Here is an 11,809-nt window from a genome sequence, read left to right as displayed (position 1 = left end):
GAAGAAAAAGATCCGGGTAGTGTTTGACTGCGCCGCCTCATTCAGAGGAACTTCACTGAATGACCAGCTGCTTCAAGGTCCTGATCTTACTAATACCCTCATTGGCGTCTTGACTAGGTTTAGACAAGAGCTCGTTGCCATGATGGCAGACATAGAATCAATGTTCTACCAAGTCAGAATCCCTGATGAAGATGCTGATCTTCTGCGTTTCCTTTGGTGGCCAGATGGCGACGTTAGTCAAGCGATGGTGGAATGTAGAATGGCCGTACACTTGTTCGGAGCCACATCATCTCCCAGCTGTGCAAGCTACGCTCTCAGAAAAACTGCAGAAGATGGCAAAGGCAAAGCACCATCAGAGGCTGTGGAGACAATCTTCAGAAACTTTTATGTCGATGACTGTCTGAAGTCCGTGTCAACAGAAGACGATGCCGTCGCACTGTCAAGAGACCTTAGAACTCTGTTCGAATGGAGGATTCCATCTGACTAAGTGGATAAGCAACAGCAGAGCAGTTCTAGCTTCTATCCCAGAAAAGGAAAGAGCCACTGAAGTCAAAGATCTGGACCTGAGCCACGATGTCCTTCCTATCGAGAGAGCTCTTGGTGTACAATGGTGCATTGAGTCAGACACGTTCAACTTCAGGATAATGGTGAACGAAAGACCATCCACAAGACGAGGGATTCTCTCCGTGGTCAGTTCCATCTACGACCCTCTCGGATTCCTGGCACCACTCATTCTGCCGGTGAAGCTGATGCTACGAGAGCTGTGTAGAGACAAGAGAGGATGGGATGAAGATATCCCAGAAGGCCAAGCTCAGAGATGGCACAGATGGTTGACAGATTTGCAACAACTTTCTAGCTTCAACGTCAGTAGATGCATCAAGCCCGCGAGTTTTGGAGTTACAAAGACGGCTCAACTACATCATTTCTCGGACGCCAGTGAGGACGGCTATGGCACGGCTACCTACCTCTTGCTGACAAATCAACAGGGCCAGAAACATTGTGCCTTCCTCATGGGGAAATCCAGGGTGGCTCCGCTGAAGCAGGTCACCATCCCGAGACTGGAATTGACGGCAGCGGTTGTTGCAGTTAAAGTTGACCAGGTGATGCGGAAAGAGTTACAGCTCCCATTAGAAGAATCTGTCTTCTGGACGGATAGCACGACGGTGCTGAAGTATATAGAGAATGAGAAGATACGCTTCAAGACCTTCGTAGCAAACAGAATCTCATCCATTAGAGAAGCTACACAACCATCTCAATGGAGGTATGTAAACACCTCATTAAACCCAGCAGATCAAGCCTCACGGGGATTGAAGGCTGAAAACTTCATGAGGAGTGAAACTTGGATACAAGGCCCAAGTTATCTGTTGGAAACAGAGAGATCATGGCCAGAAAGACCAGATATGCCAAGTCAGATTGCTGAAGACGACGTCGAAGTCAAGAGATCAGTCACAGTAAATCTCATAAATACGAAAGAGAACTTTGACACAGTGAACAAGCTTGTTAACCATTTCTCAGGATGGCACCAGTTGAGGAAAGCAGTTGCATGGTTTCTAAGGTTGAAAGAGTTGCTGCTACACCTGAGCGGTAAGAGAAAAGAGTACCGAGCCACTATCAGTCAGTCTGAAAGTAACCCTGATAAGCAGAGAATGCTTCTACAGCAGTATATGCATCAGCACAAGACCACATTGGGCAAGAATTCATTGACGGTGGAGGATTTGGCCAAGGCTGAGAAGGAGATAGTTCGCTTCAGTCAAAGACAAAGATACCCAGAAGAAATCGAAGCTCTACAGCGAAATACTCCAATCAAGAAAGGTAGTCATATCTACAAGCTGGACCCTACACTGCAAGATGGAGTACTGAGGGTGGGAGGGAGACTAAACAAATCTGCTATGCCAGAGGAGGCCAAGCATCCTGCTATCCTTTCTAAGGACCTCCGGGTTGCTACTCTCATTCTTCAGCATATACACCAGAGTATTGGACACAGTGGGAGGAATCACGTGCTTGCGAAGCTAAGACAAAGATACTGGATTCCAGGAGCTAATTCCGTAATAAGAAAAGTACTCTCTGAATGCATTGTTTGCAGACGGTTACACGCTAGAGCTGGGGAGCAGAAAATGGCAGACCTGCCTGAAGACCGTTTGTTACCAGACAAGCCCCCATTTACAAACGTAGGGGTGGACTATTTCGGGCCTTTCGAGGTAAAGCGAGGACGGAGCCTTGTCAAGAGATATGGTGTGCTTTTCACTTGTTTGACCATCAGAGCAGTTCATATTGAGGTGGCACACACGCTTGACACTGATTCCTGTATTAACGCCTTGCGGCGCTTTGTCTGTAGAAGAGGACAGGTGTCCATTATGCGTTCTGATAATGGCACTAATTTCGTCGGAGCGGAGAGAGAACTACGGGAAGCTATTGAAGGTTGGAATCAGCTTAAAATACAGGAAGCCATGATGCAAACAGGAATTAAGTGGATCTTCAATCCTCCGGCTGCATCCCACCACGGAGGTGTCTGGGAAAGACAGATACGCACCGTAAGAAAACTACTCAGTTCTGTACTGAAGCAGCAAGCGCTTGACGACGAGGGACTCCAAACTGTTCTGTGCGAGGTCGAAGCCATCATTAATGACCGACCGATAACTAAGACATCAGATGATCCCAATGACCTCGAAGCCCTGACTCCGAACCACCTGTTGTTGTTGAAAACACAGCCAGCCATGCCCCCGGGAGTCTTCAAAAAGGAAGATCTGTATGCCCGTCGGAAGTGGAGGCAAGTTCAGTATATGTCAGACCTTTTCTGGACCAGATGGACAAGAGAATACTTACCTCTGCTACAGGAGCGTCAAAAATGGTCCAAAATAAAGAGGAACTTCATTGTCGGAGACATTGTCTTAATCGTGGACGATTCAGCCCCTAGAAATTCTTGGTTGATGGGGAAAATAATTAAGACCATGCCAGACTCCAGAGGCGTCGTTCGTCGCGTTCGTTTGCAAACCAAGACCAGTACCCTGGAAAGACCGATCACAAAGCTCTGCCTGCTACAAGAAGCAGCGTGAAAGGTTCCTGAACGAAAAAAGTGGACACTTATATTGTAAATATGTTGAACTCATTAGTTTATGGCTCTTAATGTTTGAGTAATTGATATGCTCCATGTGCCTAGTCAATTAGGGGCCGGAATGTAAGAGCCATGAAAGCTTAAGAAAATACTTTAAAATAGTGGTTAAATGGCATAATACAGTTAATTTACCTGACCGACTTATTGTATTAAGAAACCCCCTATTTTCTTGCTCCAGTAGTATAGTCCGAGACACCCCCTTCATTCTTGCCACAATGGTACAGTCCCTAAGCCACACATGGTGTGCAGCCATTTTACAGTTTAAACTGCACGTGGCTGAAGGAGGCAGAAGTTGTGAGGTTTGGAGCAATACAGTTTTTGACCGTGTTCGTTTATACGTGTTTGCTTTGTAATTCCGTTTGTTAAGTGTTATAGTAAACAGTTTAAAAGACAAAGCTACGTTTGGGAACGTTTTATTTCGACACGTGTCTACTCGTTGTTAAAAGCCCCACAGCTCAGTGGCTGCCTGTTTGGAAACTAAGAAGCGCCACTACACCCCATGAGTCCAAAAATCTATCGATCTCGGCCTTGAATATACTCAAAGACTCAGCCCTCTGGGGCAGGGAATTCCAAAAATTCACAACACTCTGAGTGAAGAAATTCCTCCTCATCTCAGCCTTAAATGGCCGACCCCTTATCCTGAGACTGTGACCCCTGGTTCTAGACTCTGCAGCCAGGGGGAACCAACCTCTCAGCATCTACCCTGTCAATCCCCCTCAGATCACCTCGTTGAAAAATGAAGCAAATAAAAGACAATTAAAGTCTGTTCTGGGTATTCTTACTGAGATTTGAATGAATTTTAGGCCCGAGTTTCACTGTCTGTATAGGCAGGAGTGAAGGGTTCCATTAAACAAAGATTATAATTTAGATTCTAATGGGTCACTAAGATGAGGGGATTGTCCCAGGAGGAGAGATTGAGTAGACTAGGGCTATATTTGCTCGGGTTTAGAAGAATGAGAGGTGATCTCAGTGAAATGTATAAAATTCTTAATGGGCATGACAGGGTAAATACTGAGAAGGTGTTAAAGTTAAACAGAACCTGCTCCAAAGACACAAGAGATGCAGAACTAGAATGTGTGCTAACATAATGACCCCTGGGGAGGGATAATGACCCTTTATAATCCTGTATCGCTCTCTCTGTCTCACTCTCTATCTTTTTATCTCTCTGTATCCCTCCCTCTCTCTATCATCCACTGAACCACAAAAACATCCCAATAATAGCAGATAGTCATGGGGCAAAAGTGAGGGAGGAACTTAAAACAATCACTCTCCCTGGAGAAAATATACTAGACAAACTAATGGAACTGAAGGCTGACAAGTCCCCTGGACCTGATGGCCTGCATCCTAGGGTTTTAAAAGAGGTGGCTGCAGAGATAGTGGACGCATTGGTTGTAGTCTTCCAAAATTCCCTAGATTCTGGAAAGGTCGCAGCGGTTTGGAAAACCGCAAACGTAACGCCCCTATTCCAGAAAAGAGGGAGACAAAGCAGGAAATTGTAGGCTGGTTAGTCTAACATCCGTCTTTGGGAAAATGCTGGGATCCATTATTAAGGGAGTAGTGGCAGATTTAGAAAATCATAAAACCATAATGACTCAGCTTGATTGTATGAAAGGGAAATCATGTTTGACAAATTTATTAGAGTTCTTTGAGGATGTAATGAGCAAGGGCAACCAGTAGATGTCGTGCATTTGGATTTCCAAAAGGAATTCGATAAGGTGCTACACAAAAGGTTACTGCACAAGATAAGAGCTCACGGGGTTGGGGGGAATATATTAGCGTGCAGTTCTGGTCACCGCATTCGGCTGGATAACTCTCTGTCGGCCGGCGCAGACACGATGGGTCGAATGGCCTCCTTCCGTGCTGTAAATTACTATGATTCTATGAAAGTACCATTCTCATTCACAGGTGGGCTCTTGAGTGTCGAACAGTTCTAGAGGTCACACCAATGACTCATTCCATAGAAACCTAGAAACAAAGAAGATAGGAGCAGAAGTAGGCCATTCGGCCCCTCGAGCCTGTTCCGCCATTCAATGAGATCATGGCTGCTCATCCAAATTCAGTACCCTGTCCCTGCTTTCTCCCCATATCCCTTGATCCCCTTAGCCTTAAGGAATATATCCAACTCCTTCTTAAATATATTTAATGAAATGGCCTCAACTGCCTTCTGTGGTAGAGAATTCCACAGGTTCACTACTCTCTGGGTGAAGAAATTCCTCCTCATCTCAGTCCTAAATGGCTTACCCCTTATCCTTAGACTGTGACCCCTGGTTCTGGACTTCCCTGCCATCAGGAACATCCTTCCTGCATCTTGTCTGTCTAGTCCTGTTAGAATTTTATAAGTTTCAATGAGATCCCCTCTCATTCTTCTAAACTCCAGCGAGTATAAGCCTAATCAACCCACTCTCTCCTCATACGTCATTCCTGCCATCCCAGGTATCAGTCTGGTGAATCTTCGCTGCACTCTCTCCATGGCAACAACATCCTTCCTCAGATAAGGTGACCAAAACTGCACACAATACTCAAGGTGAGGTCTCACCAAGGCCCTGTACAACTGCAGAAAGACATCCTTGCTCCTGTACTCAAATCCTCTCGCTATGAAGGCAAACATACCATTTGCCTTCTTAACCGCCTGCTGCACCTGCATGCTTACCTTCAGCGACTGGTGCACAAGGACACCTAGGTCTCGTTGTACTTCCCCTTCTCCCAATCTATTGCCGTTCAGATAATAATCTGTCTGCCTGTTTTTGCCACCGAAGTTGAAAACCTCGCATTTGTCCACATTATATTGCATTTGCTATGCATCTGCCCAATCATCCAACCTGTCCAAATCATACTGGAGTTTCTCTGCATCCTCCTCACAGCGCACCCAGCTTTGAGTCATCTGCAAACTTGGAGATATTACATCTAGTTCCCTCCTCTAGATCATTTATATATAGCGAATAGCTGTGATCCTTGCACCGATCCGTGGTACCCCACTAGTCACTGCCTGCCACTCGGAAAAAGACCCGTTTATTCCAACTCTTTGCTTCCTGTTTGCCAACCAGTTCACTATCCAAGACAGTACCTTACCCCCAATCCCATGTGCTTGAACTTTACACACGAATCTCTTATGCGGGACCTTATCGAAAGCCTTCTGAAAGTCCAAATACACTACATCCACTGGTTCTCCCTTATCTACTCTACCAGTTACATCCTCAAAAAATTCCAGTAGATTAGTCAAGCATGAGTTACCTTTTGTAAATCCATGTGCGCTGCGATTGCATCTTTTATAATGGACTCTAGCATTTGCCCCACTACCGACGTCAGGCTTACCGGTGTATAATTCCCCGTTTTCTCGCTACCACCCTCCTTAAATAGTGGGGTTACATTAGCTACCCTCCAATCCATGGGAACTGTCCAGAGTCCATCGAATTTTGGAAGATGACCATCAATGCATCTACTATTTCTAGGGCCACTTCCTTAAGTACCCTAGAATGTAGATTATCAGGCCCTGGGGATTTATCGACCTTCAATTTCCCTAACACCATTTCCCTCCAAATACTGATTTCATTCAGTTCCTCCCTCTCATTAGACCCTATGTTCCCCGACATTCCTGCAGCACCAAGCAGAAACACACTAGACCAGAATGATAGGCCTGTTACAAAATGGCCGTCGCTGGAAATTCACAAACAGGCATATTTACATTTTAAGTTTACATATGAGGGGGGGTGGAATTTTGGGGGTGCGGGGGCAATATACATATAAAAGCTTCTATAGGTACGTGAGAAGGAAAAGAATGGCAAAGGTAAATGTAGGTCCTTTACAGTCAGCTGGGAGAATTTATAATGGGGAATGAGGAAATGGCAGAGAAATTAAAATAAATACTTTGTTTCTCTCTTCACAGAAATACGAGAAAACCAAGGGTGTGACGAGAATGAGGAACTTAAAGACATTATTAGTAAAAACAGTAGTAGCAAAATTAAGGGTCTAAAAGTCAATAAATCCCAAGGACTGGATGACCTACATCCTAGAGTTTTGAAAGAGGTGGCCATTGGAATAGTGGACGCATTGGTTGTCATCTTCCAAAATTCTGTAGATTCTGGAATGGTTCCAGAGGGGAACCGGTAGATGTGGTGTATCTGGATTTTCAGAAGGCCTTCGATAAGGTCCCACACAAGAGGTTGGTGAACAAAATTAGGGCACATGGAATTGGGGGGTAATATACGAGCATGGATTGAGAATTGGTTAACAGACAGAAAACAAAGAGTAGTGATAAACAGGTCTCATTCAGGATGGCAGGCTATGACTAGTGGGGTACCGCAAGGATCGGTGCTTAGGCCCCAGCTATTCCAAATCATTGATATAGATTGTGATGAAGGGACTAAATGTAACATTTCGAAATTTGCTGATGATACAAAGTTAGGTGGCAGTGTCAATTGCAAAGAGGATGTGAAGAGGCTTCAAGGGGATCTCGACATGCTCAGTGACTGGGCGAGAACATGGCAGATTGAATAGAACGTGGATAAATGTGAAGTTATCCACTTCGGTAGAAAAAACAGAAAAGGTAGAGTATTTCCTAAATGGTGAAAGATTGGGGAATGCAGATGCAAGGACCTGGGTGTCCTTGGACATGAGTCACTGAAAGTGAATCACAGAAATCACAGAAACCCCACAGTGCAGATAGAGGCCATTTCGGCCCATCGAGCCTGCACCGACACATATCCCACCCTATCCCCGTAACCTCACGTATTTAATCCCCCTAACACTTAGGGTCAATTTATCATAGCCAATCAACCTAACCCGCACATCTTTGGATTGTGGGAGGAAACCGGAGCACCCGGAGGAAACCCACGCAAACACGGGGAGAATGTCTGTGTGGAGATTGCACAGTCGCCCGAGGCCGGATTCGAACCAGGGTCCCTGGCGCTCTGAGGCAACAGTGCTAACCACTATGCCACCGTGCTGCCCTGCAGGTGCAGCAAGCCATTAAGAAAGCAAATGGTATGTTGGCCTTTACTACAAGAGGATTTGGGTATGAAAGTAAAGACATCTTACTGCAATTATATAGGGCCCTGGTGAGACCACACCTGGAGTATTGTGTACAGTTCTGGTCTCCTTATCTGTGGAAGGATATACTTGCCATAGAAGGAATGCAACAGAAGTTCACTAGACTGGTTCCTGGGATGGGGGGAATTGTCCTATGAAGAGAGATTGAGTAACTAGGCCTATATTCTCTAGAGCGGGGGCGGCAGCAGAGAGGCGAGGCCGGGATAAAAACCAGCGCGAAGACCGAGGCCCGACCAGTTCGGGGGCGGCAGCAGAGAGGTGAGGCCGGGATAAAAACCGGCGCGAAGACCGAGGCCCGACCAGTTCGGGGGTGGTAGCAGAGAGGTGAGGCCGGGATAAAAACCGGCGCAAAGACCGAGGCCCGACCAGTTCGGGGGCGGCAGCAGAGAGAGGTGAGGCCGGGATAAAAACCGGCGCAAAGACCGAGGCCCGACCAGTTCGGGGGTGGCAGCAGAGGGGTGAGGCTTACCAACTCAGCAGCGGGGAGAGGGGTAAAAAGTAATCAGAGTGTGACGTCACCAGGGAGCAGGTAAGTGATTGGTTGGTGAGTATTTCTCTTTTTTAAACTTTAACTCTGTAGTTTATAGTTACTAGGGTCTTTTCTGGTGTAGCAGGGACTGTTGGTAGACTATACAAGCACCTCAGAGCAGCGGCGGCAGGTAGCAAGAGTGGCGGACCTGTGGGAGACTCGGCAGCAGCGGGGCCAGGAGAGGCATACCAAACTCCAGCCTGCGAGCTCAGAGGGTAGCAGAGAGGTAAAAAGTATTCGGGATGTGACGTCACCAGGGAGCAGGTAAGTGATTGGTTGGTGAGTGTTTCTCTCTTCAATACAAGCTTGAATTCTGTGGTGTTAAATTTCTAGGGTCTCTGTGTTGTAGTGGGGACAGTTGGGAAATTAGAGTATACCTGTAACTGGGGTATTGAATAAATTTTTTAATTAATTAAAGGAGTAAGTCATGGCAGGAGAGCTCAGCCCTGTGTTCTGCTCCTCTTGCTCCATGTGGGAAGTCAGGGACGCTGCCAGTGTCCCTGGCGACCATGTGTGCGGGAAATGCATCCAGCTGCAGCTACTTGTAGACCGCATTGCGGCGCTCGAGCTGCGGGTGGATGAGTTTTGGAGCATGCGCAATGCTGAGAGGGTCGTGGATAGCACGTTTAGCGAGTTGTTCACGCCGGAGGGTAGGGCTGCACAGGCAGAAAGAACTTGGGTGACCATCAGGCGGAGCAACAGAGGCAGGCAGGAAGTGCAGGGGCCCCCTGCGGACATCCCCCTTTCAAACAGGTCTACCAATTTGGATACTGTTGAGGGGGATGACTCACCAGGAGAAGGCAGTAGCAGCCAGCTTCCTGGCACCAGGGACGCTTCTGCTGCTCAGAAAGGGAGGAAAAAGAGTGGGAGAGCAATCGTGGTAGGGGATTCTATCGTAAGGGGAACAGATAGGTGTTTCTGTGGCCGCAAACGTGACTCCAGGATGGTTTGTTGCCTCCCTGGGGCCAGGGTCATGGATGTCACTGAGCGGCTACAGGGCATCCTTAAGGGGAAGGGTGAGCAGGCAGAGGTCGTGGTCCACACGACATAGGTAGGAAGGGGGATGAGGTCCTGCATCAAGAATTTAGGGAGCTAGGTAGCAGATTAAAAAACAGGACCTCAAAAGGTTGTAATCTCTGGATTACTCCCAGTGCCACGTGCTAGTGAGTATAAGAATAGGAGGATAGAACAGATGAATGCGTGGCTAAAGAGTTGGTGCAGGAGGGAGGGTTTTAGTTTCCTGGATCACTGGGCCTGCTTCTGGGAAAGGTGGGACTTGTACAAGTCGGACGGGTTGCACCTGAACCAGAGCGGGACAAATATCCTTGCGGGGAGGTTTGCTAGCACTGTGGGTGGGGGGGGGGGGGGGGGTTTAAACTAACTTGGCAGGGGGATGGGATACAGAGGGGAGCTGAAATAGGGGGTGATGTGCTGCCAATTATAGAGAAAAACAAGTCAGCTTGGTAGACAGGGCAAATATACAAGGGCAAGGCTGGATGGCATCTATTTTATTGCAAGGAGTCTTGCAAATAAGGTGGATGAACTGAAGGTGTTGATAAACACATGGGAGTATGATATTGTTGCTATCACGGAGACGTGGTTGAGGGAGGGGCAAGACTGGCAGCTCAATATTCCGGGGTACAGAATCTTCAGGCGCGACAGAGGGGGAGGTATAAGAGGAGGGGGTGTCGCAATATTAATTAAGGAGTCAATTACTGCAGTAAGGAGGGATGACATATTAGCAGGTTCCTCTAATGAGGCCATATGGGTGGAGCTTAAAAACAAAAAGGGGGCAAGCACTTTGCTGGGAGTGTACTATAGGCCTCCAAACAGTCAGGGGGAGATAGAGGAACAGATGTAGGCAAATCTCAGAAATGTGCAAATAATAGGGTAATAATAATGGGGGATTTCAACTTCCCCAATATTAACTGGGATAGTCAGTGTGAAAGGCACAGAGGGTGTAGAATTCTTAAAGTGCATCCAGGAGAGCTTTTTGAGCCAGCATGTAGAAGGTCCTACAAGAGAGGGGGCAGTACTGGACCTAATTCTAGGGAATGTGGCCGGCCAAGTGGAAGAAGTGCTAGTAGGTGAGCACTTTGGTGACAGTGACCATAATATGGTGAGATTTAAGGTGGTCATGGAAAAGGACAGGGATGGGCCGGAAACAAAGGTTCTAAATTGGGGGAAGGCCGATTTTAATAGGATAAGGCAGGATCTGGCCAAAATGGACTGGGATCAGCTACTTGTAGGAAAATCCGCATCGGAGCAATGGGAGGCTTTCAGAAGGGAGATTGAAATCATACAATGGCAACATGTTCCCGTAAAGGTAAAGGGTGGTTCCAAAAACCACAGGGAACCTTGGATGTCAGGGGATATACGAGAATGGATTAGATAAAAAAAGGAGGGCTTTTGGCAGATACAAAAGGCTAAAGACGGAGGAAGCCCTAGAGGAGTACAAAAAGTGCAGGGGGATACTTAAGAAATTAGGAGATCAAGGAGGGGCCATGAAATAACACTGGCGAGCAAAATAAAGGAAAATCCTAAGATGTTTTATAAGTATATTAAGGGCAAGAGGATAACTAGGGAAAAAATAGGGCCCATTAGGGACAAAAGTGGCAATGTGTGTGTGGAGCCAGAAGATGTAGGAGGGGTTCTAAATGAATTTTTTGCATCTGTTTTCACTATGGAGAGGGACGATGTAGACGTAGAAATAGGGCGGGGGGACTGTGATATGCTCGAACATATTAACATCGAGAGGGAGGAGGTATTGGCGGTTTTAGCAGGCCTAAAAATTTATAAATCCCCAGGCCCGGACAAAATGTATCCCAGGCTGCTGTGTGAGGCAAAGGAAGAGATTGTGGGGGCGCTAACATATATTCAGAACCTCTCTGGCTACAGGGGATGTGCCAGAGGACTGGAGAACCACTAATGTAGTACTATTATTCAAGAAGGGGAGTAGGGAAAAACCAGGGAACTACAGGCCAGTGAGCCTAACATCAGTGGTAGGAAAATTATTGGAAAAAATTCTGAGGGACAAAATTAGTCTCCACTTGGAGAGGCAAGGATTAATCAGGGATAGTCAACATGGCTTTGTCAAGGGAAGATCATGTCTGACTAATTTG

Source organism: Somniosus microcephalus, unplaced genomic scaffold (genome assembly GCF_052327205.1).
Source record: "Somniosus microcephalus isolate GS21.2 unplaced genomic scaffold, FLI_Smic_1.0 unresolved_chr4, whole genome shotgun sequence".
In the NCBI taxonomy this organism is placed as follows: Eukaryota; Metazoa; Chordata; class Chondrichthyes; order Squaliformes; family Somniosidae; genus Somniosus; species Somniosus microcephalus.
Note: the sequence above shows the minus strand (reverse complement) of the source record.